Source organism: Pinus tabuliformis, chromosome 3_2 (genome assembly GCF_031772625.1).
Source record: "Pinus tabuliformis cultivar Carrire ecotype Pingquan chromosome 3_2, CPIR1, whole genome shotgun sequence".
Lineage (NCBI taxonomy): Eukaryota > Viridiplantae > Streptophyta > Pinopsida > Pinales > Pinaceae > Pinus > Pinus tabuliformis.
This window is the reverse complement of record NC_142302.1, coordinates 580,366,660-580,384,165: the sequence shown is the minus strand read 5'-3', so window position 1 is coordinate 580,384,165 and position 17,506 is coordinate 580,366,660.

Genomic DNA, 17,506 nt, shown 5'->3' with positions numbered 1-17,506 from the left:
CGTGTGTCATATGTATTTGAGTTGGCAGCATTATCAATGATAATTACTTCATTTTGTCACAGATTCCCATGCATTCCTTTGTTGGTTGTACTAGCTAATTGATACTCCAATTAAGTCTGCGTGTTACTTTCATGTTGGATTTATGTTGATGAACTAATTCGTGACTTGGCTTATATGTTTTTTTAGATTCTTTGCTTTCCTTATTTTGAGTTATGCTAGAAACTAACAGTGAACTAATTTGTAGTTGGTTTCTAGTATCTTCTTGCTTGTACATCTTAAGATGATGTTAGCTAACAGGTTTCTCATAAAGTATATTTTTCCTATTGTTTTTGTATTAGGTTCTTATACATTGTTCTACTAACCTATTAATTGAGAGTTGATTTCATCCTCATTCTTCAGGCATCACACACTTGGTATCACATTCATCTCTACATTTTACAGTCAAGAGAAAAGCATTCATGATGGCAGTTGAGCCCACATACAGGATGGGGCTCCTATCCCAAACGGTGTGAGGTCTAATTGGGACTTAACATCGAGGAGACCCCTTAATTGTTGGTGGGACATTTTTCCCCATCAACATATTTGGCACTAGAAGGAGGGACAAATGACAAGCTGAGCACATGGAGGCCCTATTCATATCTTTAAATGGCTCTGTCCCAAATCTTTATCTTGGTTTTCTTTTCTGAAAGTATAAATCTTTCAATCCCCGCGAAAATAGTTCATCACTTGTCACAGTATAAGTTTAATGTTGACGGTGAAATACTTGTGCGAGTACACATCAATTTCTTCAGTTTTGTGATTCTAATGAGGTACATTGTGAAGATGTTTCTTGCGGACTTTTCACCCTTGATCTTGGAGGTTGCTTCAAGGAATGGTGCAAAACCTTACCAGCTACATCTATCCATTCTTTCAAGCAGTTCGTCAAGAAACTTCATTATGCTTTTGACAGGTATGATTGTCAAAGTTTGTTTAAAAGGATCAATGAGCTTGGAAACCACATGAATCATTGAAATATTTTGGTGATAGGTTTGTCCATATTTGTTATCAATTTCTTGAGAAAGACATGGATTGGATTTATTTGGATGAAAAATTTTGGCGAATAGTTGTCCTTTCTTTGCAACAATTTGAATCTAAAATGATTGTTGATTCTGGCGGTAATTCTAGTTATCTGCAAGTTACAAATCAACCAGATCGTATCCCTAATTTTTTCATGTCAACTTTCGTGAGTCGGGAAAGGTCTCAAGCCTCTAAGGAGGAAATTACCTCCTATGAAATTCCTCATCCTCGTTCACCTTCATTACCTATTGAATTTTTTTCATTAAAAATTTAAGTAATGAAGAGAATTTTCGGGAAAATGAACCAAGTTGTCTTGCTTTCGAAGCTCCCATAAATCCCACTAAAATAGGATAATCTGAAAATCAAGTTGATAAAACACCTCTTCTTATTGATGAGATCCAACTTATTCTCGCTGAACATCTTTCAAAATCTATTAATGAATCTCCTCATAAGATGCTCCCCCCTTCACATGTTTGCAATGATCGAGGCCCTATATCAGATAATATTGATTGTGCAATCAATTCCACGAAGCATAATATGAAGATTGATCTGTTGATGCAAAATCGAAATCTTGAATTAGATTTGGTTGAAAGTTATGTTTCTTCAAGCAATTCTTTGCATTCTCCTTCATTTGTGACCCAGAAATCCTTGTATCATGATCCCCTTGAATCTACAACACCAACAGTCGCTTCAAATGATCTTCATTCTCATTAGGTTGGGCCAAGAAGTGATCAAGTACAGGGTAGTAATGTCTTACATCTAGAGGAAGGGAAGAATGGAAATGCATTTCATATATCTTATGGGTCCCAAATACCAATAGGTCGAGATGATAATTTCCCCCACTCAAGTTATTCATGAAAACATTTCGGTTAATGAGTCTCCACTCACGGTCAATGAAGAATCACCTGATTTGAGTGATCAACCGAGCATGCTTAATCAAACCAGTGGCTTTGGTAATCATCATCATGTTGACAATGACTTCGCTAATATACCTCATGATGGATTTTCATACACATGTTGATTTGTTTACTTTTCAAGAAGATGTAAGTGTACAAAATTTAGATCTGGAGTCTTATTTGATTATAGAATAATTTCTTATGGGAATTGGCGCTCCTTCTTTTAAATTGATTTCTCTTACAATGGCAAGTTCATGTAAGTTTATTTTAGCTCTTCTTCATTAAACTAGGTCCTTATCATCAAGATGTGTTGAAAATGCAACAAGATGATGGAGCTTAGTGAAAAGGAGTTGCCTTCACTAAGTGAGCCCGCAGGCTATTTTTGGCGCAAAGTCTATTTTTAGACTATGTCTATTTTTAGACATATGGATCATGGTCTATGAGTTGCAAGATGCTATTTGTGGATGATTGGTCATGTTGGTAAAAATTGATGGACTTATATTTTTAGACATATGGGCGGAGTCTATTTTTAGACTGCCAGGCTAAAAATAGAAACAGTCGAATATTATTAGCTCTTAATGATATTTGGACTATAAACATTATCTTATCCTCTTGGCGCACTTCAGTTCGAGCTACGGATGTGGCACATGCAACTTTCAGAAGGAAATACGCTTTTCCTATGGGTCAGTTGAGCTATTGCATGGTGGACTTCAGTTAGAACTCAAGTGATTGAGTTTGGTCGAGTTGATTGAGGAGTTGATGGAGTTGTGTTCAGTTGAACTAGTTGTATTTAGTCTAACTGCAGAATACACTAGTGATGAGTTGTGTGAATTAATTATTAATTAATTCGCTAATTATTAACTCATAAAGAAACTAAAGAATACATCAGTTAACTCAGTGCATGGACAGTTCAGTGGAGACAGGTGTTAGAGGTGAGTGAAAGGGCAAGACAGCTATCAGTTGTGACTATAGTTGTGCATGAGATTTTCACAATCAATGGATTGAGTATTGCCAATGAGGATTGCATGGTTCAGCCAAGGGAAATACGAGTTTGGATCAGCCATTCATCTATTCTCATGCAGGATTGCGCAGTGGAGGCAGGTAAGCAGCAAAGGAGATTTGAACCTGTGATTGATTTAGATCTGAGCTAGTTTGTGTGTAACAAGTGGAGATAGTACTGAGTACTTGTGAGGAGTATTGTACTATGTATTGTTACATGCTCCCAATCAATATAATATACAAATAGTTGGGGGTTTTCAGCTGTATTCTTTCCCCAGTTACATATTGTGTTAATGTGCGCATGCGATTGATGTTTCATTGTTTTTAATTCTGCAAAATTGATGATCAACGTAGAGGAGGTTATGTATTATGCATGAATTCTGCAACAGTGTATAATCAGGATAATCTCTGTGACTAAGTGCTATATTATTCAAAATTTCTACATGGTATCATAGCAGAGTTGATCATCAGATCTATTATTCAGAAAGTGATTACATTTTATTTCTTCAGGAAGAGTCTGTAATTGGGCCAGGTAGCCTCTGGATTCATCCTTCTTTTGGAAGGTGAGATATCTGGTGAATGCCCATACAGTCAATCTCTGTACGAGAAATACTTTGTTCTCACGAATTTTAGATCAGAAGCGGTTGAGTTTTGAGCTGGTGGAATTCGAATTTGCAGTAGTGTGTTCTTGGTGTCGAAGTTGAAATGTCTTTCAACGGATTGCGATTGGAGTATGCCCTTGAGAGCAGCTCGAATTATATTACATGGAAAGACAGGATGGAGGCAGTGTTAGATGACAATGGGTTGAAGGAGTTCATCAATGCTGATGTCCCAAAGCCTACTGATGCTGCTCACGTTGATGCTTGGCAAAAGAAGACAGCAAAGTGTCGAAGGATTTTGTTGGAGGGCGTGAAGGATCACATTGTGTCCAACCTGCAAGGAAAGGCTTCTCCATACTTGATGTGGAAAGCATTGACAGAATTATTCCAAAGCAAGAGTGACCAGAGGAAGTTGACGCTCAAGGATAAACTCAGAAACATTAAGTGTGAGAAAGGCAACAGTATACCCAAGTATCTCACGAAGTTCACCCAATGTCGGGATGAGCTGGGAAGTGTGGGGGTGACTGTCGATGATGAGGACTTGGTGAGCTTGGCTCTTCTTGGTCTTCCGAAGAGTTGGCATTCCTATCAGGACTCTGTCAATGGTCGGGAGAAACTGCCAGGATGGGAGAGACTTTGGTTTGATATTGTGCAAGAGGAGATCAGGCGGAATACCAGGGACGGATCTTCATCAAAGGCAACTGATGAAGAAAATTGCACTTTGGCTGCCAAAGAAAAGAAGGGGAAGAACAAGAAAGCTTCTCATTCTAGTGCGAAAGGCAAGAAGCAGGACATGTCCAAGGTGAAGTGCTTTCACTGTCACCAGCACGGACATTATGCCACAAATTGTCTGCAGAAGAAGAAAAATAAGCAAGCTGCTGGATCTGCAGCGGGAGAGGCCTTAGCCTCGCAGTTTGAGCTTGATTTTTCGTTGATCGCATGCTTGGTATCAAGTGTGATGGGATCGGTATGGTTCTTGGACAGTGGTGTGTCTTTTCACATGACAGGAGATCGAGATTTGTTTTCTGATCTGGATGAGAAAGATCTTGGAGTGCACATCGAGATGGGCGATGATGGTAGATACAGTGCGACCGGTATCGGTACCATTTCCTTTGAGAGGGAGTCTGGTAAACCCTTCGTATTGAAGGAAGTGATGCATGTTCCAGGATTGAAGAAGAATCTTATCTCTGTGGCAATGTTAGAAGAAAAGGGATATGATGTTGTTTTCAGCGAGGGAAAGGCTTTCCTGCGCAGTAAGACAACTGGAGAAACCCGGAAGATAGGGGTTCGAGTCAGGAACCTTTATCAATTGCATGTAGATGGCTGCGCAGCAATGGCATGCAAGGCAGAAGGATTGGTGAGCCGAGATGATGGCGAGCCATGGCACAGGAGATTGGGCCACCTTCGCCATGGAGCCTTGAAGATACTGCAGCAGATTTCTACTGGGCTTCCTAAAGGCACTCTTGCACAGTCAGATCAGTGCAAGGGGTGTACTTTGGGAAAATTTGTGAAAGCCACCTTTCATAAGAAGGATAGTCACGCCACGACGATCCTTGAGAGAATTCACACAGACGTGTGTGGACCTTTCTTAGTAGCTTCGACAACAAAGCACAGGTACTATGTGATCTTTGTTGATGATTTCTCTCGAAAGTGCTGGATCTTCTTCATGCAGAAGAAGAGCGAGACATACTCAAATTTCTGTGAGTTCAAAGCACTGGTCGAGAAGGAATTGGGGAATAAGGTGAAGGCTCTTAGGAGCGACAATGGTGGTGAATTCATCTCTGGCGAGTTCAAGGACTTCTGCAGTGCAGAAGGGATTCAAAGAGAGCTCATAGCTCCCCATAACCCACAGCAGAACGGGGTTGCTGAGCGGAAGAACAGAACGATCATGGGTGCTGCACGGGCAATGTTGCATGATCAGGGCCTACCCCTTCACTTGTGGGCGGAGGCATGCAATACTGCAGTATATGTGCAGAACCGTTGTCCTCACAGGATACTTGGCATGAGTACACCCGAGGAGGCTTATTCTGGTAAGAGGCCTGATCTTTCTCATTTGAGGATTTTTGGTTCTAACGTTTACATGCATGTGACGAAGGATGCCAGGAAGAAGCTGGAGCTGACCACAGAGGTTGGGATATTTGTGGGGTACACTGATACGCCCCACAACTATCGTGTGTATTTTCCAGACAGTCGCAAGACTGTTGTGCGACGGGATATAAAATTTCAGGAGGAGAAAGCCATGAAGTGTTTGCTTGAGAGGGAGCCACACTTGCATGCAGATGAGGAGCTATTAGTTCCTAAGGATGAGCTTTAGGACGTGGGTCAGCCAAAGGACGAAGTTCATGGAGTGGAAGAGACCACTCATGCAGCACCAACCATCAGAGGGTGAAAGCGCATTACAGAAGCTGAGCGACTGGCTCAAGATGCAGAGAAGGTTGTAGGACCACCTACAGCTCAACGCAAATAGAGACAGTCACTTGATCGGTACACTGGATACATGGCTCTTGGGAGCAAATGTGTCGTGACTGAGCCATCCTCTTTCGAGGAAGCTGTGGAGGATCCCGCATGGGTAAATGCCATGGTGGAAGAGTATGATTCGATTGTCAGAAACAGTGCATGGGAGATTGTCCCAAGACCGGAAGGGAAATCAGTGGTGGGTTCGAGATGGATCTACAAAGTCAAGCAGGCAGCTGACGGGAGTGTGGAGAAGTATAAGGAAAGATTTGTTGCCTGAGGCTTCACAGATAGAGGGGATCGATTATGAGGAGACCTTTGCACCTGTCACAAGGTATTCTTCCATACAGATGATTCTTGCTCTCTCAGTGCAGATGGGGTGGCACATTCATCAGATGGATGTGAAGACTGCGTTCCTCAATGAAGTCATTGAGGAGGAGGTGTACATAGAGCAGCTCGAAGGTTTCAAGATCCTCAGCAGCGAGTCGCATGTGTGTAGGCTCAAGAGAGCGCTGTATGGGTTGAAACAAGCACCTCGTGCTTGGTACACACGGATAGACAGTCATTTCACCGAACTTGGATTCTCCAAGAGTGAGGCGGATCCTAATCTATACTAGATTGTGGTGGAGGGTAAGTTGCTTATCATTGTACTTTATGTGATTTGATTTTGACAGGAGATGAGATGTTGATACTTTCATGCAAGGATGATCTTGCTAGAGAGTTTGAGATGAAGGACTTGGGCCTCCTTCATTATTTCCTGGGATTGGAAATTTGATAGCGTAGTGATGGACTATTTGTTTCTCAGGGTAAGTATGCTCGGGAGATACTAGAGAAGTTCAACATGCATGGCTGCAAGCCTGTTGATAATCCTCTTCCTGGAGGTTGGAGGAAGGACGATGCTACTTCAGCAGAAGTAGTGGATGCCACTGTTTATCGACAGTTGGTGGGGTCGCTTATGTATCTGGTCAATACACGACCCGATATATGCTATGCTGTTAACCAGCTTTCACAAGCTATGGTTAAGCCAACCAAGCTCTTCTGGAAAGCAGGCAAGCATGTATTTCGTTATCTCAGAGGCACATCGGGATATGGATTGTGGTATAGACAGGAGGATGAGGTGAAGCTATGTGGCTTCACGGATGCAGATTGGGCAGAGATCCCAACGGACAGAAAGAGCACATCTGGAGGGATCTTTAGTATCGGGTCGACAGCAGTTTCTTGGTACAGCAGGAAGCAGAGATCCGTGGCACTCAGCTCAGCAGAGGCCGAGTATATGGCAACAAGTTTGGTTGCATGCAAGGCTATATGGATGAGGAAGATTCTGGTCAAGTTGTTTAGGTCACACTTGGAGCCTACAGTGATTTATTGTGATAACCAGAGTTGCATTAAACTCTCGGCTAATCCAGTATTTCATGATAGATCCAAGCACATCGACATCAAGTACCATCATATCAGAGATTGTGTGCAGCGGAGAATCATGTTACTTTCATACATTCCAATGGAGGATCAGGATGCTGATATCTTGATGAAGGCACTCACCAGGAGCAAATTCGAATACCACCGAGGTAGGATAGGGGTTGCAGATAATCCATATCTTGTCGAGAGGGAGTGTTGAAAATGCAACAAGATGATGGAGCTTAGTGAAAAGGAGTCGCCTTCACTAAGTGAGCCCGCAGGCTATTTTTGGCGCAAAGTCTATTTTTAGACTATGTCTATTTTTAGACATATGGATCATGGTCTATGAGTTGCAGGATGTTATTTGTGGATGATTGGTCATGTTGGTAAAAATATATGGACATATATTTTTAGACATATGGGCGGAGTCTATTTTTAGACTGCTAGGCTAAAAATAGAAATAGTAGAATATTATTAGCTCTTAATAATATTTGGACTATAAACATTATCTTATCCTCTTGGAGCACTTCAGTTCGAGCTACGGATGTGGCACATGCAACTGTCAGAAGGAAATACGCTTTTCCTATGGGTCAGTTGAGCTATTGCATGGTGGACTTCAGTTAGAACTCAAGTGATTGAGTTTGGTGGAGTTGATTGAGGAGTTGATGGAGTTGTGTTCAGTTGAACTAGTTGTATTTAGTCTAACTGCAGAATACACTAGTGATGAGTTGTGTGAATTAATTATTAATTAATTCACTAATTATTAACTCATAAAGCAACTAAAGAATACATCAGTTAACTCAGTGCATGGACAGTTCAGTGGAGACAGGTGTTAGAGGTGAGTGAAAGGGCAAGACAGTTGTCAGTTGTGACTATAGTTGTGCATGAGATTTGCACAATCAATGGATTGAGTATTGCCAATGAGGATTGCATGGTTTAGCTAATGGAAATACGAGTTTGTATCAGCCATTCATCTATTCTCATGCAGGATTGCGCAGTGGAGGCAGGCAAGCAGTAGAGGAGATTTGAACCTGTGATTGATTCAGATTTGAGCTAGTTTTTGTGTAACAGGTGGAGATAGTACTGAGTACTTGTGAGGAGTATTGTACTATGTATTGTTACATGCTCTCAATCAATATAATATACAGATAGTTGGGGGTTTTCAGCTGTATGCTTTCCCCGGTTACATACTGTGTTAATGTGCGCATGCGATTGATGTTTCATTGTTTTTAATTATGCATGCATTCCGCAACAGTGTATAATCAGGATAATCTCTGTGAATAAGTGCTATATTAATCAAAATTTCTACAAGATGAATTCCAAACAAAAGGATCACAAAATAGGACACCAAAGATAGCACATAGCCAAGGCCAAAACCCCTAACAAGGGGAAAACCCAGTCAAGAAATCTTCCTTTGGTAGGTTCAAAATAAGTTGAGATGACCAAGACTCTAGACCAAAGACTCCTTCCATCCATAAATTTAGCCTTGTTCCTAAGTGACACATCATGCTTTAATTCCTCAGTCATGTACTTCATTCCTGAAAGATGTGATACCTTTGGTCCTTCAATACTGTGATGCCTCAGTTCGTTCCTGTGATTATGCCGAGCTTAGATCCTATAGTCTTGACATGCTTCGGTGCTATGCTTCGGTCCTGTAGTTATGTCATGCTTCAATCCTGAAATAGTGTCTTGATTTGGTCCTGTAATAGCTTAGTACCTCGGCCCTGTAATAACCCAAATCTTCGACCTTGCAAATGATCTGAATCCTCCTTCTTTGTTGTCTTTGTTATCTATCTGAACTTGATACTTCATCTCTCTGTTCAGTCGAGTGCACATGGGTATTTATAGTTGTTTCTAACTGTAAATGAGCCAACATGAGTAATTTGTGAAGCCGACTTGTAGAGGATCAGTCTGGAGGCTGACTTGCAAGGTGACTTGATGGAGGAGGCTTTTGACATGACAAAATAGATTCTTATCTTTGATACCATGAGCCCAAGAAGGGATTTTTACATAATAAAATTAAGTTTGATTTAAACAAAAGTCCTAAAAGCCTGCAACAGAGGCTTGACATATGACCATTGACCCAAGCATGAAACCCATGCTTTATTAAGTAAAATTAATAATAATAAAGATTTATTTTGACAAATATATTACATCATGACTCAAGGACAATTATGAAGACCAAAACTAGTTACATTCTTCAACACTCCCTCTTAACTAGAGAGGTATTGATAATTACATACATATAGAGTACATGGAAGATCTCAAAATGAAATGAACTACGAAGAGTTCAACACACTCAGTGCTATGGACTGATACCTGACCAATGTATTCTATCCAGATTGGACAAGATGGACTCAAACTTTCAGCCACTCTAGGTAACAGTAGGCTTACTTGCTAACCATCAACCCAAGGATCTAGGTGTGTATCCAAGGCCAGAGCTCCATGACCAACGCCACCCTCCCTCTTCGAGATCTAGATATCAACACATAGGCTGACCTAGTTATTGTGATCAGGGCTTGCAAAAATGCCCAGAATTGCACGCACCTTCTTCTAGGAGCTTTGTCTTAGAGATTCATATTTTTCTTTGATGCCTGAATTGTCAGACCTTCTTTTCGAAAAATTGGACCTTAAACAAGCACAAGGTAGTAAGGCTTTATCTTCGAAAGAGGGAAATAACGGAAAATTGCATATCTTTCTTGTGATTTGCAATCTATAGGTTTCGATGGAGTTAATTCTTTTGTTCAGGTTATGCATTAAATCCCTCCAGTTGATTCATTTCTATTTGTGATCTAAGAAGAATCTTATGTCTTCAATAATCTATTTAGCGATGTTGAAACTTCTGATCAGACCAATGATCCCAATAGCTACCATCCTATTAATAATGATCTTGCTAATGATGGTTGGATGTGTACCATTGTTGATCTAACTGAACCCTTAAAATATGATCATCCAACATTTGAAGGTTTAGGGACTTGTCAAGAAAGTGAGGCATTTTAGCCTTCGTTGATGGTTATGTCAAGTTCTCATGATCTTGATAAGATCCCAAAACTAGGTCAAATTAGGGTTTCTTCACAAGATTCTCCTCTCAACACTGTATCACTAGATGTAAGCTCATTTTTGAAAAAAAATCAGCATTTTCAATATCAATACACAGTGGATGATCAAATGAAAGAATCTAGTTTGGCAAATTTCTTTGCAAGCAAACAACCTTTCATCTCTCTTGTACTAACTTTAGGGTTTGAAAACATATCTCTAAGAGATGTATCGGGTTTCAAGGCTTATCATTTTGATTATCAAGATAAAATTATTCATAGGCCAAAATATTCCTTTTGTGTGCTCGATATGAGGAATAGTGTGAAGGGATATGCATCTTTGAGAGGTTTCAAGGGTTTTCATGTTCATGTGGTTTCCTGGATTAAGTAAGCTTTTCTGACAAGCTCTCTTATCAGCAAAAATGACCTTCCTCTCATCCTTGTTATGAAGGCAAGGGTTCTTATTTTTGCACAAGACATTCTCTCGGGTAATGGTGTATGCTCAAATCATTTTGTGAAGCATAACTTGTGTGTTGATGCATTGATTCATCAAGCTAACATGGATTTTAAATTAAGAAAATTCTTCAGGTTAAATCACATGATAGTTCTAATCTTTTAGACTACTCTCCCTATGCCTTGTATCCTAACATGTTTGTCAAATTTTCTATACCAGTAGTCATTTTGAATCCCCTAGACACCGTTTTCGCTAGGTTAGCCTATAATTAGGTACAAGGTAATAATCTCTTGTTTTCGCAAGATGAAACCAATGATTCCTCAACCCACCTTTTTGTTGATTTCTTATTCTTAACATGTGAAGGGAGAAATTCTACGATCCAAATTATCCGTGAAATCTCTTCAATTGATTCATCTCCATTGTTTAGAAACAAGGGATCTTATGTATTAAATGTTCAATTTGATCGAACAATTAGCTTTAACAATTTTCATCCCGTTAATCACAATCTTACTTATACATTTAATGACAGTTATTTGTCTATAGTTGTTGATTTCACTAAGCCATTAAAATTTGATGATCCATTGTTTGAAGGTTCAAAGGTTTGCCAGGACAACGAGGCACTTTAGCTTTCATTGATTGTTATGTCAAACCCTCAGATCCTTTATAAGAACCCTGAACAAGATCATATTAGGGTTTCCTTGTTAGAATATGGTCATACCACAATTGCACCGGATGAATGCCCATTTTTTAAAGACGTTCAGGGTTTTCAGGTTGGTCATTTTAGATACCAAGATATAATTGCTAATTGGTTGGAAAATCTTACCTGGTTAATTCCTTTGCAATCAAGAGGCCTATCATCTCTCTTTTTTTTAATTTAGGGTTAAACATGAGTGGGTTCATATCTTCGAGAGATGTCCAGGGTTTCAATACCGATCATTTTGAGTATCATGATAGAATTGTTGATTGGATGGAAGAGTCCTATCTAGAAAATTCTTCTACAAATAAGCAACATCTCTTATCTCATGTGCTTGATATAAATGAATGCACATTTTTTAGGAGTCTTCAAGGTTTCCATTCTATCTACCAAGATAGGGTTGCGGCTTGGGTAAAGCGACATTTTATGGCACGCTTTCTTGCTAGCAGGCACGACTTTCTTGCTCTTGTGCACATTTTAGAGATAAATGTCTTTGTTTTTGTACAATACTTTATACAGGATTTAATCGTTGACATATTTGTTTTTGTAGGTCGGGAACAACTGTGGTGGCTACATTGGAATTTTGAATTTACATGACCTGATCTCCTTTTGGGTTAAATTAGGGTTTAGGTTTAGACTAGTTAGAGCTTGCTTGTTAGAGCAATATGCATACATGATTTTTGTTATATTTTCTTGCTAGTTTTCAAGCATCGATTTATCTTTTATTGGAGATAGTCTTGTTCGCTTCATAACCTTATGCGTTTATCTTGTATTCATTTTCCTACATTACTCTTCATTGCACTACATCTAGGAATTGTTTGCATAACATTGTGTGGCTCTCTAAGTTGCATTTACATCATATTCTCATGTTGCTTTTCTTTTATTGCATGTAGAATTTTTTACTACATTACGTCATGCAATCATTTTACACTTAACATTATCTTCTCCTTACATCACGTTCACTTATTGTTTACCTAGCATTGCATTTGTTCTCTATGATGTATGGCACTACATAAGCTTTTACCCTTTCATTTAAGCATGGTTCTCTGCATGTTCTTTGCAAGCCTACACATAAATCATGTCATGAACAACTCCATTATTTGTTTGCCTAAACATTGAAATCCCATCCATGGTGGTGCATGGTCATGATGGTCATGCCAAGAAGCAACCTCTTGTAGACCCTAATATTGAAACTTTGTTCCTGATACCTTGTACATGAGTTTGTTTTCTTGGAAAGGAAAATATCAATTAGTATTTGTGGGGAACCCTAAGTTGTTCATGAGACCTATATCTATAACATGAACTTTTTATCTGGTGTGGTCTTGATATTTCATCATGTGTTTTCATTTTCCACATGTCAGTTGAAGATATGATGTAGAAGTATGGCATGAGGGCAAACCTATGTCAAAAAAGATTTTAGTGTCTATAAAACAAGAAACAACCTCTCTTTCCCGTAAATAAGTCGAGATCCCTCTTCCTCCCTCACAGAATGAGCATCTTGATAAATTATGCTAAATTGCATTCAAAAGAAAATTAATTAAATAAAGGGTAAAGGAAAGAGAAAGGCTTCATGTGCAGGGAGGTGATGCAAGAAACTTCGTCGAGGTACTAAACAGTCCTGCTAGCAGCAGAGAAAGACCAAAAATTCACTTTAAATTTATGAAGTCAATAAACCTTTTGTCATGTTCTTTGCGTCATCATCAAAGACTTATATGTGTGAGCTCTTGTTTTAGTGTGTAAAGACTAACATGGCCTAGCTAAGGAGACGGATGAAGGGATATACATAAAAGGTCAAGTAACCCAAGTGGCACCCACAGTATTTAATTCAATACTTTCTTGCATCATTAATAAGAATATCTATTGAAAGGACTAAGGCAAAGATGTTGGATTCTACCAGTGGTTCACCAATTGTTGTAGCCGCTACAACACCACCCAAAAATTGTAGCCTGAATATCTAAATTTTGAGTCCCCCTATGCTTTTCAAGTTCTTAACAAATATCCTTGTTGATTGTAATGTAATGGCCAAAACTCTTATCATCAAGGCTACAAGTGCTTGTATGTCTATGAGACATATCACCTATGCTTGTATGTCCTTCTTATTCCTCAACATCAGAATTTATGGCATGTTGCATTCATTCATTTTGCAAAGGACCTCGCAGCATTGTTCCTCCATGTCTATTTATTTAGGTGAAAAGTATTCCGTTTATGTACTTATGTGTGCCTTTTGTATGTCCATGATTTTGGATGAAGTTGCAAATAGATTAGAGGGTTGATCACCATTAGAAGCAGTTCTAAAAGGATGCTTTCATATTAACTTTGGAATGGAAGCAAAGTAAAATTTCCAAGAATCAAATTGTATGAAGACTCCAAGATAACCACAAAGGGAAGAAAAGTAAAAGTGTACCCAAGTACCATTTGAGATTACATATGTTCCACCAAAGCCAAATAAGATAGTGCAGTATTCACCTAGAAAATTTATTGACATTTTGATGGAATGACTCGTTGAACTTGCAAAGGAAAACTAGTGAAAGTCTGAAGGTTGTGTACCACGTAGTAGTAAGGATTTTGGAGCTTGGAGCTTGAAGAAGGTGATTTGTTCTCCCTCCAGCTCACTACATTAACTAACTGTTGGTACTTCATTTGAAAGGAAATTGCATCGTTCCCGCTTCATACGGAATATTGTCCATGGCATGGGGCTTTCTTGGAAGCAACACAGAGAGTTTTACCCTAAAGGAGGTTGAAGATATTGCATATGTTTCCTTCCCTTCATTTCATGATATAGAAGGTTTCATTATCAAGGAGAGAAAAAATGAAAAGGGCAATATACAAAATGACAACAAAGTTTTCTCTAATTTCCTCATGGGCAATGATATACTAGCCCTCATTAAACAAGGAGTTCTTATGTTATTCTTGCATATTTTGAAGAACACAGATTTCGAAGCAGGGTTGCAAATTTATATAGAACGCAAACAAAATAAACTCAACCCATGGGTGCTAGAAAAGAGGTTGAGAAATAGCTTGCCTTTTTGTATCACATTTGGTTGCCCTTTAGTGGGAGAAGTAAGACTTGTTGAAGCAGTTCGCCAGGAGAAGTGGGTGGGCAAAGTTTGTCACCTGATTTCCGAGGCATATTTCCATATTCTTTTATTCACGATGATTGTAGAACTCTTCTTGAAAATGTCCCGAAGTATAAAAATACAGAAGCAAACTATGGTCTAGATCCTGTAAGAGTGATAGATGGGATTAACGACAATAGAAATCCATATAAATCTTTTGGCACTTGCATGATTTGCACAAGCCATGGTGCACCTTGTTTGAAAACTTTGAGAAATTTTTGAAGTTGCTTCATTGGAGCATGTCACATAAAATTCCATAAGTGGAAGAGGCATTGGAACTGCAATTCAAAATCCTCTTCCACAATGGGAATCTTTTCACAGCTACAGGTTCTGGGTGTTGAAATTCAGAATGTGGAATATGCGAAATGCCCTTGTTGAAAGCAGGAACTATTGAAAACAATCATAACATGAATGTTTATAGCCAAGCTATAAGTGGAAGATAGCATCACATATTATGACCCCTTCAAGAAAAAAAATGACAGGAAGGATTCAAGGGAAATAGGAAAAATCTTCATCAATTTTGGAATGACAGTATTGAAATGTGGGAAAGCAATGAGTTGCCACGTGATTTCAAATCCCAAAATCAGTGGATAAATGTTGGCATTATATATGGAAAACTAGTAGAACCTCTACAGTCTACAAATGCGATTAGCAACTAGCCTTGAGACCTCCATCCTGAAGGTCGCACTTTGCATCATCAGGCCTCAATGGAGCTAGGGACTGAATCTGCGACTAACATAGGCAACCTTTCGACAAATCACATTGGCAGTTTGCAACGAGACTAGAATCTCAAATCGCGACCTGCGCTAGACTCCTAAACTGTGACTAAGACTGCCTCCATGGCATGCGACTTCACCCAGTCATATTTTTTCACTGTGATCCCCCACACGCCATCATCACCGCTTGTATTATTCTCTAGACATTTAGTCGTTTCATATACCCCTGTGCTTGAATACTTATACCATTAGAGATTCATTTATCATATCCCTCTCTGCGCATGACATTGACATATGCCCTATCTAAACATGCCCTTGTAGAAGCCCCTAAATCTTTTCTCAATTCTCAGACCCAACCTTTTTTACTTCAAGCCTTCATCCTTTATCTTGTTTCGCAGCAAATCCTGCCTTGAATTTAACCCACAATTCCGCATTTCGATTTGCAATTTATATAAATTGTATTAATACAATCACATGCATCCATTACTGGAATTTACATGAATTGGTAGGGTAAATTCTCATATCCCCCATTGGATAAAGTCGTATTTGTTTGTCAACTGAATTCCTTGGTCAAAATCATTATTGAAATGCACACTCCATTATGATAACACTCTCCAAGCCCTAAGCTTTCCTTTTTAATGTACAATTTTTCAATAAAGAAGTCCTCTTCCCCATTGCAAATTGTCATTCTAAGTGTTACCAAGAGTCACTATGATTGAGGAATGTGATTAACAATTCGATTGGTCACTCTCCCTTTCAAGTCACAAATTGCACACGTAATGTATAGTGACACTACAGATCAAATTTTCTCCTACAAAGGGGTTGTTCTGCTTAAGTCGCGGGTCGCATTTGCAACCGCCAATGTCTCTAGGAACTCAATTTGCAACCAATCTTGCACTTTCTTTCATCAAATTGCAAATTGAACTTTTAGTTTGCAGTGTGACTGCCACTTGAAAGTGCAAATTACACTGGAGCTTTGAACCACGACTTGCATTGTAGCATGAGGATTCTCTCTCCTTTAAGTCACAAATCGTAATTTTAACTCTCAGTGTGACTTAATTGTTAGATAAACTTGACCCTATGGTGGAGTTGAGGTTATGTCAACAATTATGGTTAGCAATTGTGGTTTTGGGCACCTAGTATTGATGAATCATGGTATTGAGCTCATGGTATTACATGTAGTTGAAGCCCTTAAAAGTCTTGTGTATTCTCCATTGTAGGTAGCCATGGTTGAGCGGTGAAAGCTCAGGTTGTTGGCTGGCTTGGCTGTGTTTTAGCCAAGGACAATAATAGATCTATTGTTGGTTGGTTTTTTCCCCAATTGGGGTTTTCCAGACAATCATGGTGTACATGGTTTGAATGTGTGTTTCTTGATTGTTATATTTATTTCTCTTGAACCCTAACAAGTGGTATCAGAGCTCTGGTTGGCAAGGGCCCTAGCTAGTTGTTCAAAATGTTCCCATCGACGAAGTAGTGGCACTGGTTGAAGAAATAGCTCATTGTACAAACGAGCAATGTTGGTTGAGTGATGGTTCGATGAGGAGCAAGAAGAAAATGAAGTCTGAAGGCTTTGCCAAGGCATAGTTCGATGAGGAGCAAGAAGAAAATGAAGAGGAGGCGGAAGCGCCAGCAGAGGGTCGGGGGGTGAAAAGAAACCATGGAGAAGAAGAGGAATAACACAGAGACATTAAAAGAAAATGCGGAAATCAGTGAGAACTGGAAAGAAAGAACGCTTTGTTTGATTTGTCTAAATCTGCCAGAGCCGAAAAGGAAAACGTCTTTGTGAATTCTGCCATTCGATTGCGTGAAGTGCTGCCAATACTGTCCATCTCTGCATGAGAAGAGGAGGACGTGTTGTGTGTTAAGCCGTGAGTTGCAGCATGCTGGGGAGGAGGAGAGTGTAAGCGTGGAACTGCTGGACATAAAAACCTCGTGTTGCGTGTTAAGCTGTGAGTTGTTGCGTGCTGGGAGGAGGAGCGCGTGTATTCTCTACGTGCTGGTAAGAGGAAGCCAGAGCCGCAACACTACATGTCGTTGCTGGTTTGAGTGCTGGTAAGAGGAAGCCAGAGCCGCAACACTGCATGTCATTGCT